We start from the raw sequence: 18,264 nt of genomic DNA on the forward strand, positions 1-18,264 counted from the left end.
TTTCCAGATGAACATCTGCATTAGCATGTTGAAGCAAAACCAGAGACAATTTGTTCTATATTGTATTAATACAGTTGGTTCCTTTCTTTAATTAATTGGTGGTCATTATGACTCACACTGTGAACAAACTTGCATGCATTGTAGTGCTTTTTATTTATCTCTGCCTTTTTGTATTTTGCATTATGGGAAGAAAAGAAAAACAGCTACAGTGATCAAATGAGAATTTTTTGAAAGATCTCAACTTGTGTCCACAGTCCACCATGACTTTCAACAGCACTGTTTTGATTCCCCCCCCCCCAAAAAAAAATATTTAAAATACAGTTGGCCCTCCAAATTGATGAATTCTGCATCCAAGGAGTCAATCATCCATGTCTTGAAAATACATACATACATATTTAAATCCCCCCAAAAGTGCTGCACGCCCCACCAGAGTGCCGTAAAGTTGGGATGGCAGTGGAAAGGTGCCCCTTTGCTAGCTCAAAGGGAGCAGCATTTTGCTGCCTCTTTTTCAACCGGCAAATAGCTGGATTGGGACTGTGGTGCGCAATTGCCACAGCCCCAATCTGGTGCTCCAAGGGGCGGCGTGAAGCTTCAGGGCCGTGTGTTTTGGCCGTTAGCAATACAGAGTACCATAGTGATAGAATGCAAAGATATAGCTGTGTTAGTCTGTAGAATCAGTATGTAGAGAGATCTTGTAGCACCTTTGAAACTAACTGAAGAAAGAAGTTGGCAGCATGAGCTTTCATAGACTTCCGTCTACTTTTAGCATCTGAAGTAGTAGACTTTAGTCTATGAAAGCTCATGCTGCCAAATTCTTTCAGTTAATCTCAAAGGTGCTACAAGACCTCTCTATACAGTACCAGGTGTCACCAACCGTGCTGTATAAAAATCATTATGTGAGCTATTATGATCTTGTCTGAAATAATTCCAGAGTTCTGGGGTACGTGTTTTAAAAATGTAACCGTTTGTCACAGTGACATTTTCAGAACCTCACAAATTAGTCCCTTTCTCATCCCTCAGGTTCTTTTTCACTTTGAATCTTGCTTTAATAAAGAGCTAAAGCCCTGGAAATTATGCATTGTGTTTAGCTGCAGGGGAGGTATTAGAAAGTTTTCTAAAGAGATTAAGAGAAAGAGGAGGCGAAAGAGGAGGAGCATGGCTTGGCCTGATTAGGGAGAGACTTCACTGCCCAGGACAGGAAAGTCATGCTTCACTTACCTTTTGGAACTCTTTGAGGATAAGGCTGCCAGCTCTGGCAATACGGCAGGCGCTCTAGTCGGAACTGGGAAGGGTTCAGCAAGCTCCCAACAATGCTCCTCGCAGGAGATTAATGCATAAGGTGAAAAGGTGACAGAGGCAGAGAGAATCAGACTCATTAAACTGAAGGGTGGCTATCAGGCCAGAACAGTTAATAACTGGAAAATCTCTGCAAGAGACAAAGGCTTTCATAGCCGGCATCTATAGTTTTTTGCAGATTTTTCAGGCTATGTGGCTATGTTCTGGAAGAGTTTATTCCTGACATTTCGCTGGGGTAACATCAGGGATAAACTCTTCCTGAATATGGCCACATAGCCTAAAGACCCACAGAAAACTTTGCAGGAGAGCTTTGTGTTCATGTGTTTTTATTTTTAAGCAACACACCAAAGTCCTACTTTCCTTTCCCCCATAATCTCTACTTATTTGTCCAGATACTATAATTTCAGAGCTTGGCACTGAGTAACTAGCAGGACTGGATGATCTTAAATTCCCTTCTAACTCTATGATTCTAGAAAAAGAGAAGGCGACTTTGACATGGGAGGCTGTAAGAAAGCACTACAGACTGTTGAAACCCAGCGCCTTTTAATAACTAAGGCCTAAATCCAGTTGTTAGTCCCAACTAGAAGAGAGCCATTGAATCAACCAAAAGTACACTGAGTGTTCCTTTATCAAATTCCTTCACCAGTAAATCTACAACTCATTGGGACTAAAAATGGATTTATGCCTAAGACATTGCATATGTCAAAAAAAAAAGCATGCACCTGTGGTTGAAAAACAAAAGGCAAAACCGCCCAAGATATATCAAAACTTTTGTAATTTCAGGGAACATTTGTTCCTGGTTTTACAAAGTTACTCTCCCACCCACTCATCCAAAAAATCTTCAGCATCTTGAGACAAAAAAACAACAACACAACCTGTAAAAGTACAGTGGGCCCTGGGTATCCGCTGAGTTTTTGTTCCAGGACTCCCCATAGAGATCAAAATCCATGAATGGTCCAATCCCATTAAACACAGTGGAATAGTAAAATGGCATCACTTAAAATGACAAAATCAATGTTTGCTTTTGGAGAATATCTATCTATCTATCTATCTATCTATCTATCTATCTATCTATATTGTGGATGGCTGAAAGCTGAGATTCAAGGCGGCTTACAAAATAACATTATTGCAATATAATTAAAAGCACCCCAAAAAAATGAACATTCAAAACCCTTTAAAACACACACACATAAAAGATTTTAAAAACCAGTTAAAACAGTGCAATTTAAAACAATACTGCACCCCTTTACAACCCTTTTCAAGAACCATCAGTTCCAAAATCCTGTCTAAATAGAAAAATCTTTGCCTACCAATACCAGGACAGCAAGGAGGATGAAATTCTAACCTCCCTGTGGAGGAAGTTCCAAAGTATAGGGGTAGCCACCAAGAAGGCCCTATCTTGTGTTCTCATTGGTTGTGCCTGTGACGGTGGTGGGACTGAAAGAAGGCATCTGGACAGGCTCATATTGGGAGATATTGGGCCTGTACAGACTGGACAAAATAAAGCTGCTTCGGATCACTTTGGAGGTATGCTGTTTAAATGACACATGCATCTTAAGAGGCCAGAAGCTGCACCATCACTGCGCTCCAGTCCTTAGGCTTCCAGCCTCTTAGGACACATGCATCATTTAAACAGCATACTTCCAAAGTGACCTGAAGCAGCTTTATTTTGTCCTGTCTGTATGGGCTCATAGTATGTCAGATAGTCTGGACCCAAGTTGCAGAGGGCTTTAAGGGGAAATGGATCAGCAGCCTGTGGAGCTATTGGAGCAGGCAGCTGTATTCCTCATTAATAATTTAGAATCATAAAGCTGGAAGAAACCACGAGGGTCATCCAATCCAAGACCCTGACATAAACAAACAAACAAATAAATAATCCGGATCAAATGCTGAAGTTGCTTGGCCACTCATGTCCCAGTTTTCATCTGTGAAATGCTGGAAGAAATGCATACCTCTGCCTGGCAGACCCTTTACACTACCTCTTCCTGCTCCAGGATGTGTAACTATTATAGTTATAGGAGCCCTGCCCTGTATTCACTCTGGCAGCCCTATAAGAAAACAATTGCCCAGTGGCAGGTATTGGATTCTCTTCTCTTTCAAGAAGCAGCCGCACCCTCTGGGCAACAAGGCACTCTGTATGGAATGCTTCCCACTGTGCAGTTAATATCTGTCTTATATCCTAAAGGAGCATGAGTCAATCAATAATTAAATCATGGAATATTAATTGTTGACATGGCAACTTGCTCAGCATAGTTTCACATTTTCCCAGACTGCTTCCCAGCTGTCCCTCATTCCCCAGCTTCCTCCAAGTTACTGGGGAAAGCAAAAACCACAAGTGGACCCAGGACATCAGAGATGGAACTGCGGCTAAAAGACCAACAAATGTTCTTAGGTGACTTAGTGTTATGCGTTCAGGGCATATGGGTTATATCTACATTGCAGATTTAAGATGGATTAACAGTCATTCCCCTCTCCCTGGTTTCTTATAGAGATGATTGGACTAGATAGTTCTTAGAAGTAACTAAAAATGTTCACTCTCCACGAAATATGTTTACATATTTTCAGGTGGCCACCTTGAGAGATGATTTGAGGAAAGGTCCAAAGTTGGAAAACCGCTTACATACCTGTGGTCAGAGCTTGGAAAGGTTATTTTCTTGGGACTACAGCTGAGATCCTGCATCCCTCCCTCCGTAACTGTCATTTTTCGGCTGGTGAGGGAGAGAACAGGCTGGCCCAGCATCATCAGGGGCTAGCCTGAAGACAGAGCGCCCTCCCTCCATAACTGTAATCTTTTGGCCGGTGAGGGAGAGAATAGGCTGGCCCAGTTCCACCAGGGCTAGTCTGAAGAAGCAGAGCCCTCCCTCTGGTCCATCTGCCTTGGTCCAGGCCTGAGAGGGAGAGAAGAATGCTGGACCTGATCCCCTCCCCCCCTCACCATTCCCTTCTCCTTTTGTGTCGTGTCTTTTAGATTGTAAGCCTGAGGGCAGGGAACCGTCTATTATCCCCTCTGTTGTAAACCACTTGGATTCCCAGTGATTGGGTGGCATATAAATAAAACCTATTATTGTTGTTGTTGTTGTTGTTGTTGTAAATTTCCATTAGTGGAATGATGTTACATATGCCATATACTGAACACCAAGCTGGCACAATGTACATGGATCAATGGTAAATGTGCATGGCTGAGAACACATTGCACAATTGCAACGTGTGATGCACAAAGCCAGTGTAGAGGCATTGCTCATTCATTACTCTGTGTACTACCATATATGCAATGGTCCCATTTATGGAATTCTGCTTACATTGCCATCAGCTGGATACAACTGTTGTGCATTTTTTTTTACAAAACCCTCTGCATGCATACAATTGTTTCCCTGCATATGTCATTATCAGGATGCCAGCCCCCAACTCCCAGAATACCCTGATCAGCATGGCCACCTGCAGTGCTATCTGCAGGACTGGGAGAATTGTAGTTTTAAAAAGTAACTTTCCTAAACTCTGCAGTGGCAGTAGTATTTGAGCTGCCACTACAGTTCTTCCCCTAGAGACTCTGAGATGCTAGCTAAAACCCAGAAATACCAGGTTCCATCTAGCCATCTGGCATCCATGGAAGGCCCCTCTTTGGAATCTGACTTTTCTCTCCCAAATATAACTTTGTAATGTTGCACATTCTATTATTTGTGCAACAGTGAGGAAAAGATCCCCCTTTGATTCTTTTCTTTTGCTGCTAGAGCAAAAGCTACTGCAATGTTCCAAATGCTGCAAGCTTCCTTTTAAAATAATTCTATGAGAGCCTGATGGCCTTGGAGCTGGGTGCAAGCCCATTCCAGCAGATGTGCATTTTGTTAATAGGTTTGTTCCAACCTGATGCTTGTGCAACCGCCATGTGTTGAACCTTATTATTCCTGATGGTTATCTCACTGCATGATATCCACGATAGTTTAGAAGTACTGTTGATTCACTTTTTTCCCCAGGTCTTTGATGTGCCAGTGCTTGCTTTGCCACATTGCTGTAGAGGAAGGCACATTCTTTTCAAATCTGGAAAGCAGAGTTGGATGATGGGTGATCATTTTGACCTTATAAAAAGCTGTGAGGCCTAATCCAGGCAGATGGCAAGATATGCCAGTTTTGTGGCTATACACTATTTAAGGCAGAAGAATAAATGAAGTTCACAACTTCACCAGAGCTTGAAAAGATTACATTTTTCAGCTACTCTCCAATATTTCACAGATGAATACTGGGACATATATGCCCAAGCAACATGAAGAATGTGGTCAAAATGGCAACAATTGTTAATGAGGAAGAACACACAGGAACGTATCGCACTGCTAAAAACCCAGCTTACCTCTCCAGAGTTGAATTCTATTTCAGGAGGCAGCCGAGTTCTGTTGCGTGTAATTCGCTGCTGAATCCACCTGCTGAATCCAGCCTGGATACAGCCCAGGTCCCAGGCTTTTCAAAATTGGAAAAACTCCCGACTTTGAAAAGCGGCTTGCTGAGCATGCCTGGGACTCAGGCTGTATTCGTCCAGTGGATTTGGCAGCGAATTGGGTGTGACAGACCCCAGCTGCCTCCTGAATAAGAATTCAACTCAGGAGAGGTAAACCGGGTTTTTTAATGGTGCGATAAACTCCACAGGCTAGAAGAAGCTGCAAGGAAAACAAAAAAGGGGGATTCTGCACCCTGCCATTTCTCTTCTACTCTCCCTCCACTGAGTTACCTGTGTGCAAACTACCTTTCCACTTAGAACTCAACAATGGAAGTAAGCTAAGGACAAAGAAGGAAAGTGGAAGAGATAGACATTTTAAAGGCAGCTGAAATAGTGCTCCCCAGTTATCTGCCTTTTGCCAAAAATGGGTTGGGGTGTTCACCTGTGTCCCTTTAAAACCCGGAGCTCAGCAGAAGAGAAGGCATGAGTGGGGCAAGGCTCAGTGGGTGGAGGAAAGAGAGGCCTCAGGTTTTGTTTTTAAATTGCTCTCTTAAATTTTTCTTTAAAAATATCACATCTTACCAAATTTTCACTTTATATGACAAAAAACTATGTAAATCTAAATATATTTCAGTTGTGCATATGATACTGTAATTTGATGGTATAATATGTAATTTTACTAGTTCTTTGTGTCACAACTATTACCATTACATTAGTAACAAAAATACAAAAACATTACTAAGAGTTCTGTATGTTGTGATATGGGTGGTGGTCAATGGGAGGTGATACTATGAGTTACCATACAGGGTGATGCCAATCCTAGTGATGCCACTGTCCATGAGGGTAAGGATTTTGAGAGCTATTATCTTTTAAAAGTAATTTTTTCAAGTTGTTCCACTTGAGCAAGGAAGGCTTGGATACCTTCTTACATGAACCCACCAGCTGTCAAATCACTCATGTTTGAGTCTTATGACTCCATAGGAGTCTGCCTGAAAATTGCTAGAGTAGAGCCAGCATGGTGTAGTTGTTTGAGTGTTGGACTATGACTCTGAGACCAAGGTTCGTTCCCACTTGCCATGAAACCCACTGCGTGACCTTGGGCAAGTCATACTCTCTCGGCCTCAGAGGAAGGCAATGGCAAACTTCCTCTGAACATCTTGTTAAGAAAACCTCATTATAGGATCGCCTTAGGGTTGCCATAAATCAGAAATGACTTCAAGGCACATCAAAAGAAATACCTCTATTTTTTGGACACTCCTAGGTGGTATGGAAAGTGTTAGCATGCACACTTGCCTTAAAATTTTACTTGACTGTGAAGCAGTTAGTGAGTTTCTCACCTGCATGCAAATTCACCCTCCTTTTGTTAACATAATAATAAAGTCAAACAAAGCATTAAATTTTTTACCACATCATCAATCCTCCCTGTCATTGTCAGTCAGCCTGCTCTGGGGCCTTTCAAAGAACTTGAGTCTGCAGAAATCATCTGAGGAAGCTTTCCCTGGCATGTAATTGAACAAGATTTTCTATGATTCTAAGATTTGGCTGTCATCTGTTAACTAATGCAGACAGGAATCTTGGTGAGGAGGTCCAAAAAAGCAAACAAAAACAAACAAACAAACCTGGGCATACAAAACTGTCCTGGTCAGACTATTTGTCCATCTTCTCCAAGGGTGAGCAGTGGTGTCATCAGTAGCAGACATTTTTTGCCCTTGAGCATTCCCAGTGGGTCCCATATATGTGTTTCCGCCAAACTATAAGTAAAATTTGACTTTGGCCAATTTTCAGCTGATTTTGGAGGGATGTGTAAAGCAGTTTTCAGGCTGTTTTGCATGGGTTGGATAGATTTTTGGCCCAAATACTGTCCAGGTTGTTGTTGTTTTAATGGAGGGTTCCTGAATGCATTGGGGTTCTCCTGCAGCAGTTTGGGGGACCATATTTCACCTGACCTTGCCTAGTATTGTCTCCTCCAATTTTTAGCATCAGTCCAATATTCCACCTAAGAGAAGGTGTTTCCCATCACCACCTGCACTATCCTTTTACATGGAAATGCTAGGGATTTAAATTGGCACCTTCTGGATGCGACGTACATACTCTATCATGGTTTAGAAAGTTCATTGCAGCCCCCAAAACCATCACACCTAACATGGTTAATCAGAGTTCTCATCAAAATTTTAATATTTCTAAGCTCTGTGCTCTACCATTGAACTCTATTAGTAGGTTCCTTAATAGCTGTAAGCAAGACACCTTGTTGATCTGTAGGAACATAGGAAGCCACCTTCCACCAGTATGTTCAGTGGTTCTCCTGATTCTCAAACAGAAGTCTCGACTTCCTCTCACATGCTGCTGTTGTGGGCCTTCAAGTTGTTTCCAACTTATGGCAAGATCCTATCACAGGTTTTGGGGGGCAAGATTTCTTCAGAGGAGGTTTGCCCTTGCCTTCCTCTGAGGCTGAGAAAGTGTGCCTTACCAAGGTCACACAGTGGCTTTCCATGGCCGAGTAAGGCTTTGAATCCTGGTCTCCAGAGTCATAGTAAAAGCACTACACCATACTGGCTCTCTCTTCCCACTGCTATTTTATTCTTTTGACTAGAAATGTCAGGAACCAAACCAGAGTCCTTGTGTATGGAAGACACCTGTGTGTGTGTGTGTGTGTGTGTGTGTGTGTATTCAGACATAGTCATGTTTACCATGCAGCAAAATATAGGAACCCCCTCAACACCAAAAATCTATTTCAGTGATACCTTTATTCAATATCACTGATTCAATGAAAGGTGCAAAACAACAATAGACAAGCTTTTGAAGTCCACAGGTAACTTCATCAGGCATGAATGTTAAACATCTGTTAGGAGAAGAAGTGTGAAGTGTGACAGTGGAGGATTACAAAGTTGCATCTTTCTTGAGATGTTAGAGTGAGTTTAAGATGGTGGTGGAGGGAAGTTTGATATAGGTAAAGTTCACACTCCTTGTTGTTGGCTGTGGCATTTGGGACACAGAAACAAGGCAAGCCAACTGAGAATATTTTTCTCCATTGTTGGAAACAAAGGCAGTGAATAGGAGTGTTGAAAGCTTGCATAATGTATTTGATAACTTTTAGTTGGCCCAATAAAGGTCTAATCATAATGTGTGTTTTTTTTTTAAATTTTAAAACAGTTGCTATTACAGTAGCCCCTGCTTATCTGCGGGGGATATGTTTCAAGACTCCCAGTGGATGTTTGAAACCACAGATAGTTTTGAACCTTTTACCCGTAATGTGTTTGGACCAAGATTGACTGCAGGTCAAGGAAGAAGTCCTCTGGGTAACAGGTGTTTTTGTTGTTCTGGTGTACCTCAAGTTATTTCTGACTTAATGGCAACCCTAAGGTGCACCTATTATGGAGTTTTCTTGGCCCAATCTGTTCACAGGTGGTTTGCCATTCCCCTGAGGCTGAGAGCATGTGACTTGCCCAATATTGCCCAGTGGCTTTCATGACTGAGTGGCAATCAAATCCTGGTCTCCAGAGTCATAGTCCAACACTCAGATCACTACGTAATGGTGGCTGTAGTACCATTTGTCTTCTCTCAAAGCACATCACTTTCAGTTTCTGATCTTCTTCAGTCTTCTCTTTGTTGCAGCTCCTTTGTCAGGAGGAGATTCAACTGCCTATAATCCAAATTGTCACCCAATTTCATGTCTGCCTCCATTCTTTGTAGTGTCTCCTCCCCTTGTATTTCCAACCGGAAGGGGTCCCCTCCTGTTCTATCCCCAAACCCTTATCATCCCCAATCCATGCTGGCTGGGAATGAGGAGCATTGCAGCCTGACAAGAATCCCAGGTGGCAAGGGCTGGAGGGATTGGGGTGTGTTGAGTAATAGATGGGCTATCTGATGCTGGATCTATACCTCAGGCCATACCAATACTACTCAGCTGTACCCAATAAAACTGCAGCCTCTTTCTCTCCAAAACATGATCTGTATGATGCTTTTTGCCTCCTCACTCTGGGCTAGAGCATCACGAGTATCCTTTTTGCGCTTTGCTTAAAATGACACCACAATTCTCCCTCAATTGCACTCACTCTTCTACCACACAGTCATGCAGACACCTTCTCATCCATGCTTTTTTCTCTTGTAGGGCTGAGCTTGCTTCCTCCTACAGCAACAAGGTTTCGAAAGTGATATTTCCCAGTTTCACGTGGAAGCAAATAATTAACTTATCCCACTTTTGACCTCCCCTTTGAAACCTTCCCACCCAGTAATTAAAGCCTGCCCTCCTTATCCCACTTTGAAATTATTAATTGCCAGAATCAAATTATTAATCCTTTGAATGGCACTAATCAAATGATAAATGACTTGGAACACAGATTAAATTCCTTGCACTGATTAATCTGGAACCTGCCTCTGGCTTTTTTAATGCTGATGTGGGTACTTGAAGCGCATAAGCCTCTAATATATGACAGGGAGGGAGGAAAATAGGCACTTTATGTCAAGCACAAAGGAAAAAGAAAAAGAAATCACAATACGACACTGAACAATCTAATTTGCCAAGCTGCTGCCATGGAGGTCTGGTGGTATGTCTGGCCAAAAGACTCTGGAAAGATGATTATCTTCAAAGCATACCATTCTTTACCAATCCTAAAGCACATTTTTACATTGAAGAGAAGTCATACACACACACACAGGTTCTAACCTATGAAAGTTCGTGCCATAAATCCATTTCCCAGGACATATCTGCATGAAAAGTTTAAATTAGTTCTGTACCAAATTAACTCTGATGAGTCTCCCCTCTTTCCTCTGAAAAAATTCTGGGAATTGTGGTTTGGAGAGGCATCTGTTGAAAATTTTCTTAGGTGCAATTTTCAAAAACCAATCTTGGGATTTCATCTTTTTGTTGCAGCCGGTGGGGTGGTGATGTTTAAAGTGCTGGACTAAGATTTGTGAATGGTTTGAGCTGGACTCTAATGTTGCATACTAGGGTTCAAATCCCCACTCAGCTGTGGAAATCCACTTTGTGACCTTGGGCAAGTCACACTTTCTCAGCCTCAGAGGAAGGCAAAAACAAACCCACTCTGAAGAAATCTAGCCAAGAAAACCCTGTGGTAAGATCACCTTAAGATCACCATAAGCTGGAAATGATCTGAAGGCACACAACAACAAGAACAGGAAGCCATGAAACTCACTGAGTGACTTTGAAACATCCCCATCTTTAGGCCCATTTACCAAGATGTTGCTCCCCATTTCACTAAACAGAAATATGATGACAAAATGGAGGCAGGTGCAATTTTTTTTGGCTGACCTCTGCAAGTTATAACTCCACTAAAGACATAAATGATGTCTTCATTGAAGAAATCCAGTCTGGTTGCAAATAACTCCTTTTACTATAAAGGACAGTTTTACACACACACACACACACACACACACACACACACACACACACTTAAAAACTTGACGAGAACTTTGGTCTTAATTTTTTTTCTTTGATATTCCATCTGTCCAGGTTTTTAAAACTTGCCTGAAGTTGAAAATGCAATTAAGAAGCCCTGATATTGCATTTCTAGTGACATCCTTGGCCATTGATCATTCGAGCCAAGAGAAGGGCTGAGGGAAACAACCTAAGAGCACATCACTCTCCGACTCCAATGATGTGTCACCTTGGGAGATTTCTTTTCCCAGTATTCCGTCATGCAGATGGATAAGTCTGAATTTGCACGGATTTCTTTAGGCCATTCCCTGCTTCCTTACTGGTGATGGGGCAGAGCTTATAAAAAAGTTCTGTGCTAAAATCCAGCAGTTAATGTCCCTCTATATAATATCCTTATATCTGGCTCCTCACCTTGAGTGGCTAACAAGAATTCAGAGGAACGCTGCATAATGAATCAAAGTAATTTGGCTGATTTTATCCTGATTTTATTGTGTGCTGCCTTCATTTATTGTTTTATTATTTGTACTTTATGTTTTTAGGCTAACACTTGCCACCCAGAGGAATACAGCCATCAAAAGGAGTCTGAAAGGGAAATAGATTAAATTAATAAGTGTGTGAGTGTGTGCTGAGTGCCTTCAAGTCATTTGCGACTTACGGCAACCTTAAGGTGAACCTATCATGGGGTTTTCCTGGCAAGATTTGTACAGAGGAGGTTTGCCATTGCCTTGCCCTGAGGCTGAGAGCATGTGACTTGCCCAAGGTCACCCAGTGGCACAAGAGCCAAGCTGGGAATCAAACTCTGGTCTCCAGAGTTGTAGTCCAACATGCAAACCCCTTCACCATGCTGGCTCTCTGTAACTGCAAATAAATTACAATTCAGCCAGAATTGTAACCAAAGAATTTTCTGATAGATTTAAAATTCAGCTCAGTTTCTGTGACCCTTCCTGAGGCCCTTTCACATTACACAGTTATAATGGTATGATTCCACTTCAACTGCCATCATCCCCGATTATGGAATTGTGGGACTGGCAGTTTAAAGGGGGGATGTAGAATTCTCAGCCAGGGAGCTCTTGTGCCTCTGACCAAATTGCAAAACCCAGGATTCTATGAGATTCAGCTAGACAATGAAAGTGGAACCTAGGTGATATCACTGTGTTGTATGGTAGAGCTTTGGGCTCTTTTGGACTGTTAAGGTTAACATCTCACAATTCCATAGGACAAATAGAACATAAACTGGCAAAAATTCTCGTTTCAGTATTTTTCCTGTAAATTGCATACAGTCGGCCCTCTGTATCCATGGATGCTTTATCCACAGATTCAAGCATCCACAACATGAAAATATTTTAAATATATATAAATTCCAAAAACCAAACTTTGATTTTGCCATTTTATATAAGGAACACCATTTTTTCCCATCACTGTATTTAATGGGACTTGAGCATCTATGGATTTTGGCATACAAACGGGATCCTGGAACCAAACTCCAGTGGATACTAAGGGCCCACTGTACATTTCCCTTTGCCCAGTGCATTAGCCCTTTGGAAGTGACTGAAAGATGAAAGTCAGCCAAGGTGTAGTGGTTACTGGACTAGGGCTCTGCCTCTGGAAGACCAGGGTCTGAATCTTCACCTGGCCATGGAAACCCACCATGTGACCTTGGGCAAGTCACATTGTCTCAACCTCACAGGAAGACAATGGCAAATCCCTTCTGAACAAATCTTACCAATAAAGTCCCATGATAGCATCACTTTATAAGTTGGATCGGACTTGAAGGCACACAGCAGGTAGCTGAAAGTGACATCAGGATGTAGTAAGGGGAAAAGGGTTTCTGTGTAAGTCTGCTCATGGAGAAACATCACTGATTCCCAATACAGGTATTAAGTAAGAACTGAACAGAACAGAACTCAATGGGTAGCCAGAAGGTATAGCATTCAGTGTTACAGTATTGCAGATGGTTGTCAGATTGGTATTAAACTGGTAAAATTTTGGTGCTGAAGCAATCTTGCTTCTAGAAAGAGACAGTAAATAAAGAACTAAAATAGGTGACAGTGGCTTACAGGGATCTATCTTTATCTCAGTAGTTAGGGGGCTTAATTTAACATACATTTCTTTAAGCATTTGCAGATCACTGCTGCATTAAATGGCATTCTGAGCAATACACATACATACACAGATGAACAGCAGCCTGTTATGTTGATGCATGCCACACATTTTCAACCAGGCTTCAGGTAAAGAACAAAATTTCGCTTCAGGTAAAGAAAACTTAGAAATTGGAAGGTGATAAAATGCAAATGGAAGTGACCTCTGGCAAAATGAATTCAAATCACTTAGGGCAAAAGTATTTCTTTCAGATCACATCAATTTTGATACAGATGTGCTGTTGTTTTTGGGTAAAAAAAACACCAGCCCTACTAGCTGCACAATATACCCTGTATTTATATGAAACCCAAACAGTAGATCAAGGGGCTCAAACCAGGCTAGGCTGGATCTGAAGCCTTACTTCTCTCTCCTACTACAGTCTGGCAAAATTGGACAACAAAAACTTCCTATGTAGTTGAGCCTTCATTTTCAATGGTGTGCGTGCCCCATTCAAGCCTGCGGGGCTTGAATATGTGTGAGCTTCCATTTTCATGGGGTGGTGGTGGTGGTATCCAGAACGGATCCCCCGTGAAAACGGAGGGCCAGTTGTATGTATTTTAACATTTTAATAACAATGCACAAAGGTTCTGTGCCAAGAAAAATAAAAATAAAGCTTTTATTTATTTTATTAAGACATATTCAGATAAGTTCTTATACACAGAAATGAAGATAGTAATGGACTTCTGATACATTTTGTCATCTTCTCTTGTCCTCTCCCCCTGCATTCACTCACTCTCCCTTCTTCTCTTTCTAAAAACCTCCTTGTATCTTTGCTGCAGAATCAACACTTTAATATAGCTTGCTTTTCTCTGAAGTCAATATAATTGACAACTGCATGTCAATTAAAAAAGAATTTCTCCCAACTATCAGCTGTTGTTTTGGTTTTTTGGGTTTTTTTTTTTGGTGGATCCCAAGGGAATGATTCTTCACAAGCAATGTAAATAGTTCCATAAAAGTATCTCATACATGTCGTATTTAATGTATGTTTATCTGACTTTTAGCTGTTTTGTTAATTTGTAATTATTTTCCATTGTTCATAGTCTGCTCTCTATGCCGTCCTGAAATCCCGTGCTAAAGGGCATAAAATAAAATACTTGAATAAATAAACAAATTTAGGGCGGAATGTAGGGATTGCATCTTTCGACTTTAAAACAAGTTACAATTGGGTATCTATTACAAAATGGGGGGGGGGGGAATTAACATTCTGGACAATTGCATAAATTGGAAAAGAACACTCTTCGTTTTATACAATGATTAAAGGAAATAAAAACACCATTTCCTGATCGAGGCCTATTAGGAAGCAGCTGGTGAAATCTCAGTGCGTCATGGGCAAATTATTGCCAAATGTTCTGAGAGAAGCTCAGGTTTGAACCTAAGCGTTCAATCCGAAAAGGTATATTGGTTGATTATCTGTGATCGCCAATTTGTACTTTGATTAGGATGCTGCCCTGAGATGAACTGCCGGCTTGTGATCTGTAATTGGTTCACCAGGCAGGAACTGATTCTGACCTTAAGATGTCGTTTGGATGGTTCAAGCCCTGCATCTGACTCACAGATACTTTTCCAAATTATCTCTCATTACATTAGGCTTGCCTCTTGGTGGAACTCTGCTTAACTGTGCATGTTCTGATTCCTTTCTTTGTCATCTGACTTTCTGACTGGTTACTGATCTCCTTTGATATACTGTACATGACATCCTAACAAAACCAAGGCTTTAATCAAAATGATGAGGATTTCAAATGTGTGTGCCACTGTCAAAAGGCAGGGGAAGGGTAACATTCAGCAGATGTGTGTGCTTGCAGGTCAGATGGAATGAACGGATTTAAGACACTCGAGCGGGGCGGTTTGTGGATGTTATTAACCCTTCTTTTAAAAGACAGACTGGATATTTCTATAGCACAGTTATACTACAAAGTGTGAGCTTATGTGGAAAAAAAATCTCCCTCAGAGATATGCAACTACAAATCAGAGCTGGGTAATTCCTTTAGTAGGACGAAAGATGACAAAAGTTAACAAAATTGTGCAGAAGTTAGCAGCATTGTGCAAGCTTTCAAGTACAAAAATCTTCCTCAGGTTACAACTTTTTTTATATATCATTTAGCCACCTGAAAGCTCACACTTTTTGTGACATTTGAGTTATTTGGTCCTATTCTAGGTCCACATGGTTACTTCTAAATAGATCTGCTAGACATATTGCCACAAAAGCAGTAAGGGACAGTTTGGAGAGAAGATTCTTATGATGAACATCCTTCATTACATGCTCCTAAATTTTACCCTCGACTTATCCACAGGTCTTATCAAAACCCACAGTTTTGGCCGCAAAACCTGCCCTCGACTTATATATGAGGATCAACTTATAACCGAGTATATATGGTAACAAATGATCACTTATTTTATTATTACTTACTTAATTCTAATTTAGGTTTGTTGGCAATAGGGATGCATTATTTGGATTTTCTGTCAGTCGCCAAAATGCCAGGTGCTTGTGTATGAAAACTAGGACATGTTTGGCTAAGCTACATCAGAAAGTGGTCAAGAGAGCCAAAGTTCTAGGCTAGGAAAGGTTGCAGCAATTTATTTTTGCTTAAGTCTTCTAGGAAGGGCAAGGTTCTATCTCTTCTTTTCCATTGTCCCATGCTGAGTCAATTGAGTGCAAACTACTTTTGGACTCAGTTTGATGCAATTGATGACAAAGGGAGAAAGTAGGAGGAGGAGAGAGAAACTGGAGCATTTCAATAGCAGCTGAAAAAGTGGGATGACCTGAAGGATGTGTGCGCTAGCTCTTAGAATGAAAGTGTACATTTAGGTACACTTTCTGCTTTTATTTATTTGCTGGACCTGTTTTGAAACCACATCTCATTCTCTTCATCTGTAATAATAATCTACTCCCTTAAGCATTTTATCTGGTCCATGGCAATCAATTCAGCTACAAAGTCCAACTGCGAATTTTCTTATGTAACCCACATTAGATGCACTGTTTAACCAGAACAAGAGTTATCAATCAATATCCCTGCAGTCCTTGAATTATATCACTCTGTTCTTATTAGGTTATTGTCTGTTGGCCATAAAATTTAATACAAAAACATAGAAATCTTAACTAAGAAGCACTTTTTTAAAGGAAACTGTCGATTTACCCTAGGGAGGCTGTTCAAACAAGTAGATTATCTTTTTCCTTACATTTGCAATGTGGAAGTAAATTATTTTTCCATATGCAAGAATTGCTAGTCACACTTTCCACCCCTTTCCACCCTGCCTTTTTATTGGTTTTATCATAACATAAAAAAATGATAACATACTTAAATCTTGATTCTCTATTCACGTTATAATTTTAACATTTTAATCTATAATTTCTTATCATTCTTCCATTTCAACATCTTTTTATTCTTTCGTCATAATATGACTTCCTAATTCCATCTCTCTCTGTCTCATTGTTCATTTTATATCTGAGACAGTGAACACACTGACCCTTACTTCTGGTTAGTATTTGTTTCCCTCCTTGTCTTTTTTAGTACTGTATTTTGCAGCCAATAGGATATAGATATGCCTTGGTTCCTTTCACCTCTTACTTATATATGACTGAAAGAACAATTCAGGTCCTCCATGATGTCCTAGGATGCCTTTGTGCATCAGTCTTTCATTCCTGCAGAAAGAAATTGGACAGAATCTCTAGAAGAGGCATGAAAGTGCATTCAAGGGATTCACAAAGTGCCCTTAGGACAAAAGTCTTCATCATCTTTTCCTTTTCCTGCTTACCGTATATGATACAAATACACACACACACACACACACACACACGCATATATACAGAGAGAAAGTGAGTATGTGTGTGTTTAAACACACACATATATACACATATACCTCCAACCAAATCTGCTTTTTCTGCCTTCCACTACATTATAAATAAGAGATAAGGCAAAGGACACTCTAAAACACTCTTGTGTTCCGGTTCTCTTGCACTGAATTCATTTTATTTGATTACATATTGCAAAGCTGGGTTATTGTGTATAACACTCTAATATTATCTTTTTTTGGTGTTGCATTTTCACATTTTGGGCAACGTGTGTCCACCCCTTTTTTGGCACCATGTAAGTGGTTGTCCTACGCAGAGGCAGTGCAATGCAGTATAGGATAGTTTGCACTCAGACAAATTACCAAGCCAAATTACCAACAAGACAACTTGTTGGTTCAGGAAGATCAGCAAATGACCCCATTAGAGGTGTAGCTAAAGAGGAGATTTAAGGCATTACTCCCCCTCCTTAGAATTCTGACCCCCTGAATTTAATCTTCCTTCAGTCCCCAAATTGCTAGCATTACAGTAGCTCAAAATGTTGTATTTAGAAATACAGTTTAGAAGTGATGGAGACTTGAATTGGTTGACTTTGACTTAAGTCAGACTCAAGTTGCTTCAGTGACTTGACTTGAACTTGACTCGGCAATAAATATGCATGGACGCGACTTGACTTGAAACTTGCATATTTCTAGTGACTGAATTGCTGGTCTAACTTCATGCCAAAACAGAAAACACATTAGAAGATTAAGCATTAAGAGCCCAAACTCAACAATCTGTAAAGGTCTGGTGGCACAAAAATCTTTTAACCTGGTTTCAACCGTTCCTTCTAATGAGCTCTGTGAGTGTATGTGCCTTGTGCCTTCAAATTGTTTCTGACTTTTGGTGACCCTAATTCGAAGCTATCATGGGCTTTTCTTGACAAGATTTGTCAAGGTTTTCTATTGCCTTCCTCTGAGGCTGAGACAGTGCAATTTGCCCAAAGTCACCCAGCTGCCTTCATGGCTGAGTGGGGAGTCAAACCCAAGGTATCCAGAGTCATAGTCCAACACTCAGTCCATGATGCTACGCTGGCTCATAAAGAGCTGCATACCTACAACATTTGTCATTTCACAGATGAAAACCAGGACATATGTGACCAAGCAACATGTGTGGTCAAGATGGCAAAAATTATTAATCTGGAAGAGCAGGCAAGCTAGAAAAGACTGTAACAGTTTACTT

The sequence above is a fragment of the Sceloporus occidentalis genome, unplaced genomic scaffold (genome assembly GCF_023333645.1).
Source record: "Sceloporus occidentalis isolate IW3139 unplaced genomic scaffold, rSceOcc1.0.p SCAF_9, whole genome shotgun sequence".
In the NCBI taxonomy this organism is placed as follows: Eukaryota; Metazoa; Chordata; class Lepidosauria; order Squamata; family Phrynosomatidae; genus Sceloporus; species Sceloporus occidentalis.